A 16,527-nucleotide genomic window follows, 5' to 3' on the forward strand; every position below is an offset into this window, starting at 1 on the left:
AGTACCTGGAGAATTGTATCTCATACGATACGTAGTTCAAGAGATGAGTAAGAAGTTAGCTTTTGCTTAAAACGGTGCGCAAATTACCCAGACTATATTAATCCACTGTTTGATAATGAGAGTACTTACCGACTTCCAGCAATCTTTAAATATAATCTTCAACCTTCTGTAAACTTTTTCTCGTTTAAATGCTTAACGTCAAATATTTAACACATGAACTCATTTGTGAAGAAATAAAATGTTTGAAGCTATTTTAAACCGGAAGGTCGATTTTTAAAGACTCGGGCTTTACTGATTATGATCTAAATCAATAGGTTTTCAGCTCGAAGCTCGGTATTAGGTAAGTACTTACTCAGTTTTGGCAAAGACCAGGAAATATTGACTATGGTGTTGCTGAAAAGCCTGGACTACCTGGCGTGTCTTATGGGTTTCATGGAATTCCTGCATCAGTTCGGAAAGAGTGGTGTTCTGACTCAGCTCTTCCCGAAAATCGTTTTAATACAGAATTTCCTAGTCTGTGGAGCGTGCCCATCGGAACTGGACGAACGATACTTCGATTCTTTCTAGCTGACATGTTTTGAAATGTTGGTGCCGTGTTGCGACCAAGGAAACGTAATACCGAAGACTGTTGGATGTCACATTATAAATATATCAAGAAATATGGTAGTTTTCTCCATCTATACTTCTAAAGTGACAACTAAGTCCCTGATCTGTGTACGTTGTGTGCGCTTGTGCAAGAAATCGTTTCCTTCTGTTGAAACATTCCTTCCGTCTTGTCCTCAGAATTTCCGTAACGTCACAAGAAGTCCCACATGCGGCCGCGGTCAGAATCCACACACTCTTAACGACGTGAGACACGCGAGACAAATTACGAGATATATTACTCCATAGATTTACTCGGAAATGTTTCTTAACAGACCAAGATTAATCCTCAGCACAGCTTAACTATTTCATCAGTCTAAATACACTATCAGAAAAAAATGGTTCAAATGGCTCTGAGCACTACGCGACTTAACTTCTGAGGTCATCAGTCGCCTAGAACTTAGAACTAATTAAACCTAACCAACCTAAGGACATCACACACATCCATGCCCGAGGCAGGATTCGAACCTGCGACCGTAGCGGTCAGGCGGTTCCAGACTGAAGCGCCTAGAACCACACGGTCACACCGGCCGGCCACTATCAGACCAAAAGTATCCAGACATCAGTTAGTAGACATTAACTGGGGCTGTGACCATTCTTCGCCGTTATAATGGCTTGAACTCTGTTAGCGACACTTTCAGTGAGGTATGTCCTCGGAGGAATGACTGCCCATTCTTCCTCAAGGGCTGAAACCAGAGAAGTTATTGCTGGCGGAACGTCGGGGTTTGGAGCGAAGTCGACCCTCTAACTCACCCCAAAGATGTTCAATTAAGTTTAGGTCGTGACTCTAGGCAGGCCAATCCAATTCAGGAACGTTATTACCCGCGAACCATTTCCTCAGAGATGCTTCTTTATAACATAGGGCATCGTCATGCTGATACAATCATGGATTCAATACTGTTCCTCCACGGTACGCAGTACACAATACTGTAGAATGTATTCATATCTTTCAGCATTTAGCGTTTTCTTAAGCGCAACAGGGGACCACACCTTAACCACAAAAAACACCCTGTACCAAACATCACCTCCTCCGTACTTCCCTGTTAGCGCTACACATGATGGAGGGTACGTTATGCAGGAGTTCGTCACACCCAAACCCTTTATTCGAAATGCTACAGGTTACAGTGCGATGCATCATCCTTCAAGCGTAGCTTAGCATTTCCTACAGAAATGCGTGACTTAAGCCGGCCGCGGTGGCCGAGCGGTTCTAGGCGCTTTGGTCGTGAGCCGCGAGACTGCTACGGTCGCAGGTTCGAATCGTGCCTCGGGCATGGATGTGTGTGATGTCCTTAGGTTAGTTAGGTTTAAGTAGTTCTAAGTTCTGGGGGACTGATGACCTCAGGTGTTAAGTCCCATAGTGCTCAGAGCCATTTGAACCATTTTGTGTGGCTTACGAGGAGCTACTCGACGACTGTACTCCATTCTTTTTAACTCCCTACGCACAGTCACTGCGCTAATTGGCCTACTGGTAGCACTTTAGAACTCACGAGTGGCTGATATCTTGCGATTTTTGCAACCACCCTCCGCAATGTTTGACGGTCTCTGTCTCTCAGTACGTGAGGTCTGCCTGGTTTTGGTTTAGCAGTGACTGTTTCTTCGCGTTTCGACTTCACAGTCACAACACCAACAGTCGACTTGGGCACCTTTAGAAGGATTGAAATGTCCCCGATGGATTTATTATTCAGGTGACAGAGAGTGACTGGTCGTTCGAAGTCACGGAGCTCTGCTAACCTATCCACTGCTGTTACTGCTTCTCTACTGGTAACATAATACTTCCCGCCTCCTTTTATACTGGCGGGTTCGCTTCTCGTTACATCTAATGGTCAATTCCGCATTACACAGGTGTGTCGGATACTTCTGATCAGCTGGTGTAAGTGCCAAATGCATCGCTTTTTAGTCGCGAGACAGGATTAAATTATCACTACTCCTACAGCACTAATTAATGTGTTGTAGCAATGTAACTACTCTGAACAAGACACTCAGATCGACCACTGAGTAGGAAAACGTACACGGTAACCAGCCAACACACTGCTGTCGCAGCGATCGTGCGTGGTCTGGCATTTTCAGGCTGAAGGAGAGTGCTCCATGTGTAAACGAACTGAAACTTCATGGCCGATTAAAACTGTGTGGCGGACCGGGACTCCAACTCGGGAACTTTGCCTTTCGCGGGCAAGTGCTCTACCCTCTGAGCTACCCAAGCACGACTCTCGCCCCGTCCTCACAGCTTTACTTTTGCCAGTATCTCGTCTCCTACCTTTCAAACTTTACAGATGCTCTTCTGCGAACCTTGCAGAACTAGCACTCCTGAAAGAAAGGATATTGCAGAGACGTGGCTTAGCCACAGCCTAGGGGATGTTTCCAGAATGAGATTCTCACTCTGCAGCGGAGTGTGCGCTGATATGAAACTTACGTCGTGCTTGGGTAGCTCAGAGAGTAGAGCACTTGCCCGCGAAAGGCAAAGTTCCCGAGTTCGAGTCTCGGTCCGGCACACTGTTTTAATCTGCGAGCAAGTCTCATATCAGCGCACACTCCGCTGCAGAATGAGAATCTCATTCTATAAACGAACTCTTCGAATTCGTGGTTTCAGTTTCTCACGCATCGACATCGTTACTTTATAGACCTCTATGTTACGCGGTACAATTCGGAACCCTCCAGCGAGAGATGGTTGCATCTTGCGTCAGCGAAGTGGAAAATTCGACACAGTAATAATCTTATGAGAATGTAGTCTTCGCCTGAAGATGGCAAGTAAGAAACTTGCTGAAAAGTTGCTGGACAACAACACACTGACTCGGCTGTCAACTCGAGAAGATTTTATCATCGAGTAATAGTCTGACATACACCTTAACCGATATTGTGAACAGACTAAAAAATTCGAAGGCATTACTTTTCAGCACGCCCTAACATGTCGAAGAGACGATAATCTTTAACATTCATTCCTTCCTACTCGGGAATATTGAAATAATATTTTTTCTGTTTATTCCAGCTTTAATTTTTTCATGCTTTCTCTTAACCATTAAACACGAATGTCGTGATTGTTTTATTGATTGAGCTACGGACGAGTTTTTCTCCTATCCTTCTGGAGTTGATCTAGTTCCTAGCCCTAGGTAATGACATTATCGATGAGATGCCAAAGTTCCATCTCGTGATTGCTAGTGTGTATACACTGACGAGCCACAGAATTGTGACTACCTGCTTATTAGCGTGTTGGTCCATCTTTCAAACACAATGCAGCAGCGACTGTGCGTGACAGGGATTGGCCAAGTCTTTGGTAGGTTTCTGGAAGTATGTGACACCAGATGCCTACGTACAAGACACGCAGTTCACGCAAATTATAGGACGGTGGACTGTGGGGCAGAGCTAACACCCTATAGCATGTCCGCAGCTCGTGGTCTAGTGGCTAGTGTTGCTACCTCTGGATCACGGGGTCCTGGGTTCGATTCCCGGCCGGATTGGGGATTTTCTCTGCCCAGGGTCCGGGTGTTTGTGTTGTCCTCATCATTTCATCATAATCGTCATCATCATTTGTGACAGTGGTTGGATTGGACTGCGTAAAAAATTGTACTGTGAAAAAGTTGGGACTTTGTAGGGGTGCTGATGATCGCGCAGCTGAGCGCCCCACAAACTACACATCATCGTCATCATCCTATAGCGTCAAAGATTTGTTTCCATAGGTTCAGATCTGGCAAATGTTCTGGGCGAGAAATCAACTTGAATTCACTATTATGCTCCTCAAATCACTTCAGCACGGTCCTGGCCTTGTGATACTGACAGTTATCCTGCTGAAAGATGCCATCCCCGTCAGGGAAGACATCAGGAATGAAGTGAAGCAAGTGGTCCTTAATTATGTTTACATAGTCCACAGTTGTTATGGTGCCTTCGAGTACTAGCAAAGGTCCCATTGAAGTCCAGGTGAGTGTCCCCCATACCATGATACTACACTACAGGCATGTTCGTGGCGCGGTGCGTGTTTCGAGCACCCGTTCGCCGAGAAGACAGTGTATCCGGACACATCCTTCGGCCTGGTTTTAAAAGAAATGTCATTCATCCGAACAGGCGATAGCGTTCCATTGATCCGAGGTCCAGTTTCGACGAGCACATGTCCACTGCAATCCTAATTGACGACGTCATTAAGTCAACGTGGGAACACACAGGGGCCGTCTGCTGCGAAGCCCTACGCTCAACAATGTGTACTGAACGGCGTGCTCCGAAACACCTGTCGACACCAGGATTGTACTCTGTCACAGATCGTTCTTCAACCAGTTACCATAGGCGCTCACGACAGCAGTATGCAAGCAGCTGACCAGGTTCGCTGTTTACGAGATGCTCATTTCCAGGCACTGGGCCAGAACAATTGCCCCTTTAGTCATATACAGTTGATGTTCCTGAGACATATTGAGTCTCACCTTTATCTACAATAATGATGTAGGTCGAAGCAATGAATTAAAATTTATGCCAGAGGCGGGATTCGAACCCGGGTCTCTTGATTACTTCACAGAAGCGCTAGCGTATCTGTTGGTTGATTCGGAGGAGGGGACTAAACAGTGGGGTCATCGGTCACATGGAAGGATGGGGAAGGAAGTCGGCCGTGCCCCTTCAAAGGAACCATCCCAGCATTTGCCTGAAGTAATTTAGGGAAATCACGGAAAACCTAAATTAGAATGACCGGAAGCGAGTTTGAACCGTCGTTCTCCCGAGTGCGAGTCCAGTGTGCAAACCACAGTGTTGTCTCGCTAGGATAGCGTATCTGTCAAGTGAGTAGGAGACGGGGTTCGAATCCTGCCGCTGGTAAAAATTTTAATTAATTGCTTCAGCCTACATCACTATCGCAGATAAAGGTGTAAGGCTCAATATGTTCCAGGAATATCAATTGTATATGATTAATATAGGACCTCCGCCCGAGGTACGGCAGGATTAACCTCATTTCGCTCTTTGCTAAAATGGTATTCCAATATCGGAGAGCTTCGGCAATACTGATGCGAGTTTAGAAGCGGAATAACAATGGGCTGAGGTGTGATTTGGAATCACACGTAAAGGGAGACGTACCAGTATATCCGTGTAGCTGCAGCAGGTGCAGTGCCAATGTGGCCTAACGTCCAGCGCATATGCCTAGTAATCAGGTCTCCTGGATTCTAATCTTGGTGCTGGTACAAATTTTAAATCATTGCTACGGCCTGCATCATTCTCGTAGATAAAGGTAATCTTCCCTTTGCGAAATTCGCTTATGCCAGTGGATTTCCACATCTGCCACCAGTACCGTCGCTAGAATGATTTTCCTTTCGGCTATACTCTGCTTATATACTTTCCTTCCCGCATTACGTGCTCCAGGCGGCAGTTATTCTCGCGGAGTGTGCTGATCATAATATTTTGGCTCATCAGTGTATACAGCAGGATGAGTACCACATGCAAAGCCGGTTGAGTGTGCAGGGAACCCGGAAGGAGCGAGGGTGGTGGAGCGCACGGCGGCGCAGTGACCCAGTTGCAGCGGGGGTTGAGTCACTTGCTTCCGCGACCGGCCGCAGACACAGCCGCCGTCAAGGCCTCGCTCTGCTCAGGGCCGCACCGACTCGCTGTCTCCGCTACTGCGCACCTTCCAGACTGCTCAAACCCATCTCACATCAAACTCGAGCAGTGACACTCAACTTCGCATCGGTATCGCAACTGCGTCGTCCTAATTTCCGCAATTAATCCAAGTTATCTCCGGCACGTTTATAAACGATCCTATAATAATGGCCACGGTCAGAGCCTTCGCAAAACCTTGGACAGTCGCGATAATGACTCACACATTCTGTAACACTCATGATTTCGATGGTTCAATGTGAGGCCAAACAGCGAGGCGTATTATCGAGGTCGAATAACGATCAAATCCATGCCAGTAACGGCGAAGAAACTTATAAGCGATTTAGGAGAAAATCTAAGCATCTCCTTAGATTGTTTGCAGATGACGCTGTCGTTTACCGTGTCGTAGAGTTATCATAAGATCAAAACGGACTGCAAAATGCTTTAGATAAGATATATGCTGGGTGCGAAAATTGGGAATTGACCCTAAACAGTAAAAAGTAAATGCTCCCCTACGTATGTAGCAAAAATTTCCGTTAAATATCGACTAAACGCTAAATAAAACAAATACGAATGGTGTCGCCTCAACGAAATACCTAGGGATTACAGTTTGTAGCAACTTGAATTGGAACGACCACATAGAAAATATTGAGGGGAAGGCGAACCAAAGACTGCGTTGTATTGGCAGAACACTAGAAGATCCAACAAGTCGGTCTACTAAAGAGACTGCTTGCACTACGCGTATCATCCTTTGATACAGTACTGCTGCAAAATGGTTCAAATGGCTCTGAGCACTATGGGACTTAACTTCTGAGGTCATCAGTCCCCTTGAACTTAGAACTACTTAAACCTAACTAACCTAAGGGCATCACTCACATCCATGCCCGAGGCAGGATTCGAACCTGCGACCGTAGCGGTCGCGCGGTTCCAGACTGTAGCGCCTAGATCCGCTCGGCCATCCCTGCTGGCTAGTACTGCTGCACTACAAGGGATCCGTACGAGAGAGGATTGACAGAGGACATCGAAAAAATTAAAAGAAGGGCAGCGCTTTTAGTAGGGAGAGAAAGTGTCACGGATATGAAAGCGAGTTTTTCGCTGCAACGAGATTTCATCAGGAAATTTCAGTCGCCAACTGTCTCCTCCGGCACCCAAAATATTTTGTTTACTCGCACGTACATAAATAAGAGAAATCAGAGATCGCACGGGAAGATTTAGGCGTTCATTGCCTCCCGTAATTTTCGAGAGCGGAATGCTAAAGACATAGTCTGAAAGTGGTTTTATGAACCCTCTGCCAAACACTGAAGTGAATTTCGGAGCAGTTATGTAGACGTATAAAAATGGAAAAGATTTTCCCCATTTTATGCTGCTGTGATGGCAGTACGTTACAGGTGAGCAGTTCCCCCACAGCACACGAGAGTGGCAGCACTGTCTCAACCAGATTATATAAGGGAGCGATCAAAAAGTTTCCGTTTGAGGGCGTTGCTGCAGTGTATATGCAACCCAGCGCGACTCCCATGCTGATATGTAAGGACCGACATGTATGCACCTTATACGTGGATTTCCGCCGCATTTTAACAAACTCCTTTGCACAAACAATGAGCTTGTTTCCACGTTCTGAGCTATCTACGACGTTCATAGGCGGATAAAACACGATTTACCTTTCACAGGGGAGAATTGGTAAGCCGCTGCTTAAGACGGTCATAAGTTATTTGATTCCAATTACAGGCACGGCACAAATCTTTTTTTATATCTGCCTCCAAATGTAACATACTGTATTGTTTCACTCACCATGGATGGATGCTACTTAGTGAGAACTATATTAGTGCATGTTTCTCTTTTTCTTCCACAGAGATCGATTTATATCGATACTGGATTTTTCTCAGTAGTTTTTCGGATGATATTAAGTGCATTTCTTCCAGTATCTATCAGCTGAGACTTAGCAGTATCGCTGTTAGATTCTTCCGTGAGTCTTACAGTCCTATGATCATTTCTGATGGCCTTTCTTGTATATGCTTCACATCCACTATTTTTGGACTTTTAATAGGTATTTCACATTTTTATGCAGTTTTACAATGTATGCTGGTGAGCAACTGAATTAGAGACACCAATCTAGTAGCTTACAAAACACCCTTTTAGGCGGTTGATGGCAGCGTCACGTTGTGGCAAGAAATTCGAGAGACAACGAAAGAACTATGGATCTGCCTTGACGCCCTGTTCATCTCTCTCGAAGATGACCCGAATTTAAAAGACCAGATTGAGTTTAGGTGACGTGGGGAGTTGCGAATTGCACACATGCACTCTGATGTCATTGGGGTGTTCCTCAATTCATTCTCACACAGACTGGAAGGAAGGAAAATTACGACTTAACGTCCTGTCGATGGCGAGGCAATTAGTGACGGACCGTAAGGTCAAATGGGAGTGGACAGGAAAGGAAATCGGCTATGTTCTCTTCAAAGGAATCATTACGGTTTTTACCTTAAGCAGTTTAGAGAAAGTATGAGGGACTCTAAATTTGGATGGGCATAGAGAACAGACGTCTTCCCGAATGCGTCTCTGATGTCAGTGCGCTCACTTACTTAGCGACACAGTTCGTAAGCTATGGAGCAGCGCATTGTCTTTCTGAAAGTACAGATTGCCTGAAGTGCTCCAAGCGAAAAAAAGTTTGCACATGACTATAGGTTTCAGCACCTATCAAAGTTGAGGGACAGTTAAAAATGTACTAACGGCTGCATTTCATCTCATGTAAGCAACCCACACACGAGATTAAGTCCAGGCAGCACTGGCAAACCACAAGAAGTTGAACAAGACAAGACATAAAGGGAAAGACCGTGTACAGAGTGGGCAAAAGCAAACTGACCCGGAAAATACATTGTGCAACTGAAGTAAAGAATCACTTTTTCGAAATCCTGTAATTGCCTCCCATTTCGAGACATAAGTTTAAAAAGGTACATACAACCTTTCTTAATAATAGTGCAAAACCCTGGCGCACTGCGACGTCATCCTCCGGCTCGACGACGCTTCAAACAGCAAGTTGTCCACGCTTGCGAAAAAAAAGGTCACAGCGCAGGAGTTCATGTGTGGTGCAAGGTGGGTTAATGATGTCATATTGGCACCAAACTTCACAGCCGTGGAAGTGTCACACGATGCGAAGCGCGTTGAAATCATGCGGTTTTCTTATGACTGGCCGAGGAAAACACTCCAGACACACCAACTTCTCAGAATCAACACGAAAAAGCATCAGCTGACGGCAATAAAAGTCGTTAATGATAACACCCCTTCCCTCAGGCGTTCGATCCCGTACATTTCGCAATCGAAAACGGCAATTCGCAGTACGATGAGCAACAAGACGTTCTTGGTAATCTTTGTCACTGCTGACACCCTAGGACATTCGAACCCTTCTCTAAGGACACTGTCGCTGCGTCCCCATTAAACGAGATCGCACCGCTTTGGAGTGCAGCGCGGCCGCAATTTTTCCCTCGTGTACAGATTAGAACCATAGGCAGCTGGAATCGCAGGAGTGTCAACCTCCTACCTGATACCTCCAGGCACCTCGCATTTACAGGTTGTCTCTGTACACGTTCGTTTTTAATTACCAACAGAGGTGGCTAGGTTCCACTGAGGGTTTTGTTGAACTCGAGGGTGTTGGAGGGACGATTTGCCGTTTTATTCACGTGTGTGTCACAGTCGACCCCTCCGTGATCACGTCACGGGAGGACGCGAAATAGGAGGGCTGAAAAAGCATAAGCACCATTTGCTACTTCCGATCACGTTCGAATTTCATCGAATGGTTTGGAACGGTGCCTTGTGATTCGAGCCTGTACACGAGAGCAAAAATAGCGGTCGCGCTGTACTCGAAAGGGGTACAATAACGTTCAATGGGGTTGCAGCCCCAAAATATCTTTAGAGAGGTGTTGAAACGACCGAGGGTGTCAGCAGTGTCAAATGTTGCCAAGAACGTCTTCCTGTTCCCAGAATGAAACTTCCACTCTGCAGCGGAATGTGCGCTGATATGAAACTTCCTGGCAGATTAAAACTGTGTGCCGGACCGAGACTCAAACTTGGGACCTTTGCCTTTCGTGGGCCAGCGCTCTACCACCTGAGCTACCCAAGCACGACTCACGCCCCGTCATCACAGCTTTACTTCCGCCAATACCTCGTCTCCTACTTTCCAAACTTCTCAGAAGCTCTCCTGCGAACCTTGCAGAACTAGCACTGCTGGAAGAAAGGATATTGCAGAGACATGGCTTAGCCACAGCCTGAGGGATGTTTCCAGAATGAAATTTTCAGCCAGCCGGAGTGGCCGTGCGGTTCTAGGCGCTACAATCTGGAACCGCGAGACCGCTACGGTCGCAGGTTCGAATCCTGCCTCGGGCATGGATGTGTGTGATGTCCTTAGGTTAGTTAGGTTTAAGTAGTTCTAAGTTCTAGGGGACTGATGACCTCAGATGTTAAGTCACATAGTGCTCAGAGCCATTTTTGAAATTTTCGCTCTACAGCGGAGTGTGCGCTGATATGAAACTTCCTGGCAGATTAAAACTGTGTGCCGGACCGAGACTCGAACTCGGGACCTTTGCCTTTCGCGGGCAAGTGCTTTACCATCTGAGCTACCCAAGCACGACTCACGCCCTATCCTTCAATTCTGTGAAGTTTGGAAAGTAGGAGACGAGGTACTGGCGGAAGTAAAGCGGTGAGGACGGGGCGTGAGTCGTGCTTGGGTATCTCAGATGGTAGAGGACTTGCCCGCGAAAGGCAAAGGTCCCGAGTTCGAGTCTCGGTCCGGCACACAGTTTTAATCTGCCAGGAAGTTTCACGTCTTCCTGTTGTTCATCACACTGCGAACTGTCGTTTTCGGCCGCCAAATGCGTGGGAATCAACGCCTCAGGGGAAAGTTGTGATTTCACTGAAGCCCTTTATGCCACCCCCCAAAGTCTTTTCGTGCCTATTCAGAGCAGCGGTGTGTCTGAAGTGTTTTCGTCGGCTACTCGTAAGAAATGAGCGTGATTTTAACGCTGGGCGTCGCAATTTTGACCTCCATCGCAGAGGAGTCAAAAGAAGGGGCGAAATGTGGGTAAGAGGGGCTGTGAGGACCTTCCCATCGTGTGACACGAGCACAGTCGCGCTCGGCAGAATGTTGGTGATCTTTGGTGCCAATGTGACGTCATTAACCCACCTTCCACGTCACATCAATGACTTTGAGTAGATGCGTGAATCAATGTATCTTCAGAACGATTCCAACACCCCGTAGAATTTATACCTGCTGTTTTCAAATCTCGCGGAGGACCGAGTCGCTACTAACAACACATCCAATGCCTTCTCACCACGTTTCGTCACTCAATGTGAGCAGTATGAGTCACTGATTCGATATTCATCATTATCATCGTCTTTATATCGGGCTACAGGCATATACCTGTTAGGGTACTCAACGCCCTCGTTTTCTTCCCAGACGTAAAGCGTGATCAACAGCTGAAGATAACGAGCAAGGAACTCATCTAGACGTCACTTCAGAGCAAAGCTGTTAGATTTCGACGTAGGTAATATCGACTATACATCGATATTATCTAACCGAATGGCCGTATTTCTCTAAAAACCCAACTAGTTAAGGAGAATCGTAATAAATCAAACAAAAAACTTCCCGTCAAAATCTCTCTGATTCCCGAAAAAGGAAAACATGACACAGAATATCTATCTGTATTGCACACTTTCTCCATCTACTCTGTTTGCTCCACATGATGTAGGAGACGAGCCGCAGTTATCCTGCGAGAAGGATGTAATAACGTAGACGTAATTGAAGAAACGAAGAAAAAGTTGAGCACAATGCTGTCAGAGAGAAACTGTCGACATCACCTCAGCGAAGCCCTCTTAACGAAAGTGCGGTGTGTTCAGACAGCACGCCGCTTTGCAAAAGCCTGCGGCCTCGACGAAAGCCGCGGATAGGACGAAAGGAGGTCATTCTGCCGGCCATTCAGCTCTCACTAACAATGCGCGACCGCGCCTGGGCTGGCCGGCAACTGACCCGCTCGCTTCTGTGCCACTTCCGGAAGGCTTCGTAAGCGCCATTACACGCTAAATGAGATACGTACTTCCCACTGATTGAGTTCCAGAAGAAACGTCACAATCTCTCTAAAATTATACGAGATAAAGCGATGAAATTATCATTTTCAAGTTCTCACCCAGCAAGGATAAAATAAATAGGCCTACACGACTATTTCTAGCGAAATATGATGAGAACTATGCTATTACGACGTTTGGCGTAAGAAATAGCAATCATTAACGGAATATTTGTGAGATAGGCATTTTAGTATAACAATCATGTAATTTTTTTATTTGCTGGAACACTCCAGAGAGAATCGGAATTGCGTTATCTAGAAACAGCCTCACAAAAATGGAAATGTTCTGATCATTGATTACGTCGGCACCGATGAAGAGCTAATTCAGTAACCTTCATTGTTATTCTGTTAACAACTCTGAAGATGTATTTTTCAAGTATATAATGTATAAGATTTGTCAGTTTTCCTCATAGCTCTCAAAACGATTCTCTGAAGGCCACGTCAATGCCGCATAACGTCAGAATATAGCCAAATAGCCTAATCTGCCCATTTAATATATATATAAAATGTTCAAATGTGTGTAAAATCTTATGGGACTTAACTGCTAAGGTCATCAGTCCCTAAGCTTAGACACTACTTAACGTAAATTATACTAAGGACAAACACACACATCATGCCCGAGGGAGGACTCGAACCTCCGCCGGGATCAGCCACACAGTCCATGACCGCAGCGTCTTAAACCGCTCGGCTAATGCAGTTGTCTATAGCAAGGCCAGTAGACTATAGCGATTTGCAGGAACACCTGCAGAGGATTGATGAATAGAGCAAGAACTGGCAGTTGACCCTGAACGTAAATAAACGTAACATGCTGAGCATGCATAGGAGAAGAAATTCACTACTGTACAATTACACTGTGGGTTACAAACTAATGGAAACCGTAACTACCGCCAAATATCTGGGACTAACCATACGTGATGACCTTACGTGGAATGGCGACATAAAACGAATAATAGGAAAAGCAGGTGTCAGGCTGAGATTCATCTGAGAATCTGTAGTAAATGTACTTTAGCCACGAGAGAAGCGGGTTGCAAAACACTTGTACGACCGATTCTTGGGTATTGCTCATCAGTCTGGCTTGGCTCTGAGCACTATGCGACTTAACTTCTGAGGTCGTCAGTCGCCTAGAACTTAGAAATAACTAAACCTAACTAACCTAAGGACATCACACACATCCATGCCCGTGGCAGAATTCGAACCTGCGACCGTAGCGGTCGCTCGGTTCCAGACTGTAGCGCCTAGAACCGCACGGCCACTCCGGCCGGCCATCAGTCTGGGATCCTTAGTAGGGCGGATTAATACACGACATAGAGAAGATCCGACGAAGAGCGGCACGTTTCGTCACGGGATCGTTGTCGACGCGAGAGAGTTACAGAGATGCTCAACAAACTCCAGTTGCAGACGCTACAAGAGAGGCGTTGAGCATCACGGATGAGTTTACCATTGAAAATCCGAGACAGTACGTCCCGGGAAGTGTCAAACAACATATTACTTCCTCCTTCCTATCGCGAAATGATCACAAAGAGAAAATTCGAGAAATTAGAGTTCTTATAGAGATTTGTCGACAACTATTCTTCCCACCCTCTATTCATGAATGGGAGAGGGAAGGGAGGATCAGTTAGTGGTAGTGGAAGTACCCTCCGCCAAACACCGTCATGTGGCTTGCGGGGTATAGCCGTAGATGTAGACAATGACAGCGCACTTGCTCGGATGGACAGGAGCAACGTGTCTCGTCTATGTAAGGAACAATCCCAGAATTCTGGTGCATTGGTTTAGGGACACCACAGAAAAATTTCTGGATGGAGGTTTGAACGTCCCTGCTCATCTCGTTCGGTCCTCAGGACCGAAGAGAGCAAGTGAAAGCAGCGCGCCTAGTGTACATGACGTGTTGCGGAAGCCTCCAACAACTGACGTCACTTTTCCTTTCTCACAACGTAAGAAAGTGCTGCACTTAACTGGAATCTCATATACGCTGTAGCTTTTAATGAAGCACCGCGCAGATTCGCACTCCACTCACAATTTAATTCGCTTCCAGGCTGTCCGTCTTTGAGCATATCAAAAGGATGACATACATTTAACGTACGGTCGACGAGCGGAATCGCGTTTGGCAGGAGCGGGGCTCAAATTCTCCTCCGACTATGTACATCTAAGTTTTCCGCTATTTCCGTAAATCACGACCGTGACGATTCCGTTGGAAAAAATACTGCCTCTTATAATGTAACCAAGCGTGAGACAGTTTCTGAATTCTTCGGTTCCTATGGGTATCGTTAATGTCATTTTATACATAGAAAGTTCTTATGAAACTATACCCAGTACAATACATTATTTCATGCATAACTATATAAACTGAAGTAAGAAGGGGGATAAAAGAAAGAAAAGGGAAGGAACTAACTGCATCGGGACTTCGTGCGGTATCATTGGCGACGAGTGAAAATGTGTGCCCAACCAGGACTCGAACCCGGGATCGCCTGCTTGCTAAGCAATTGCGCTAACCACTGCGCCATCCGGACACAGTGCTCATCGTCAATGCGCGGACTATCTCGCGACTCACATTCCCATCAAGCGCCACCTATGTCCAGTCCCTGTCCATGTCGTCCACCAGAAGTAGAACGTTGACGTGCATCCGCACGGAAGGTTGCGGATTCATTGCCCATCGAGGCGAATCAATTATATGAATGCATGGTGTCTGACCTTCCAGACATCTGTTTCGAATAAATTTTGTAGTTTCAACGTAAAAATATGTCAACTTAAAATGCACCATCTTTTGACAACTATATAAACCGTTTTGCTTCAGACCTTTGCACTTTGTCTTTGTACTCTTGGCGCCGGCCGATGTGGCCGAGCGGTTCTAGGCGCTTCAATCCGGAACCGTGCGACCGCTAGGGTCGCAGGTTCGAATCCTGCCTCGGGCATGGATGTGTGTGATGTCCTTAGGTTAGTTAGGTTTAAGTGGTTCTAAGTTCTCGGGGACTGATGTTAGGTCCCATAGTGCTCAGAGCCATTTGAACCATTTTGTGCTCTTGGCAGAAAGTCGTGGAGTAATGAAGGCAAGTTGTGTTTGCGACGTGTTAGAAAGCAGACATCGTAACTGGAATCGATAGCTCAAGAAACCGAATGAGTGCTACTTCATGTTATCCGATATTTGAAGTTTTGAAATACAAATATTCGAAAGTGCAAATATTTATTTCATTTCGTAGTTAGTGATTCATAAGACTTCAGAACCGTATCTGGATGTTGTTTGTACACACCAGAAGTGCGGACATTATTACTCTTCTATAAGACAGGTAATTCAACTCCATACGATACGATATTGCAATGCCTGTGTTGTCAAGAAGAACGACGCAATGTTCCTTCGCTCATGCCTGACATGCATGCCTGTGCGGGGGAATAGGCGCCGCGGTAACTCACCCGTTATGAAATATACGAAATGTTTTCGCAGTTGCGAATAAAAACAACCGTCAGATATATAAGAAAATGACGACGGTGAAAATTTGTGCCGGACCGGGACTCGAACTCAGATTTCCCGCTTTACGCGAACGGTTGCCTTCACCGCTTTGGCTGTCTGTGCTTGAATCCTGGCCAGACCCAAACGTCCATGTTGTCGTTCCTGGATCACAACCTGTACTCGTACATACATATGTATTTCCACTACAGTCGGCGGTTACTCGTGCGTACTCGTGTGTACGATTACATGTTGTGATTTGGCCGCAAGTTGCGCACGGATAGCCAAAGCAGTTAAGGTGGCCGCTCGTGTAAAGTGGGAAATCCGGGTTTGAGTCTCGGTCCGGCACAAATTTTCATTATTGTCATTCTGCTACACAGCTGAAGGTTGATCGTATTCGCAACTGCGAATACATTTCATTTAAGTGTATTTCATGACAATTACCTAAGTAAAAAATTATATTTTAGTAAAGTGAATATAGCCTTCAACGCAACTTCTTTCAGAACAATGGCAAACGTCAGTTCCGTGGACAGGTCATTGTACAGGCAGTACTGAATCGGTGTATTATACAATTTCCTTCGTGATCCTTGGCCAGTTCTTGCTTGTGATGGCCTGTTGTGACCTCGTCGTCCTAGTTTTTCCTCCGTAGCCACACAGTACTTATTAGAGGGGGAGTGGTATATTTATAACAAATAATGGTACTGATTACACCACATGGGAAAGCAGAATAACAGACAAAAATAACGTCCATGTTCGACACTGTTAGACTCCCAACATAAAGGT

At 45.9% G+C, this 16,527-nt stretch overlaps 1 protein-coding gene and 1 non-coding gene across 3 annotated transcripts in view; both read right to left on the reverse strand.

Moving 5' to 3' along the window:
* Positions 1 to 16,527, reverse strand: part of LOC124721112 (trehalase-like) — a 254,065-nt gene that overhangs the window by 220,649 nt on the left and 16,889 nt on the right. The gene's annotated exons all lie outside the window — the stretch shown is intronic.
* On the reverse strand, positions 14,739 to 14,812 carry Trnaa-agc. Its single transcript has one exon. It is a non-coding gene; the product is annotated as a tRNA-Ala (tRNA).

The sequence above is a fragment of the Schistocerca piceifrons genome, chromosome X, assembly GCF_021461385.2.
Source record: "Schistocerca piceifrons isolate TAMUIC-IGC-003096 chromosome X, iqSchPice1.1, whole genome shotgun sequence".
Taxonomy (NCBI): Eukaryota; Metazoa; Arthropoda; class Insecta; order Orthoptera; family Acrididae; genus Schistocerca; species Schistocerca piceifrons.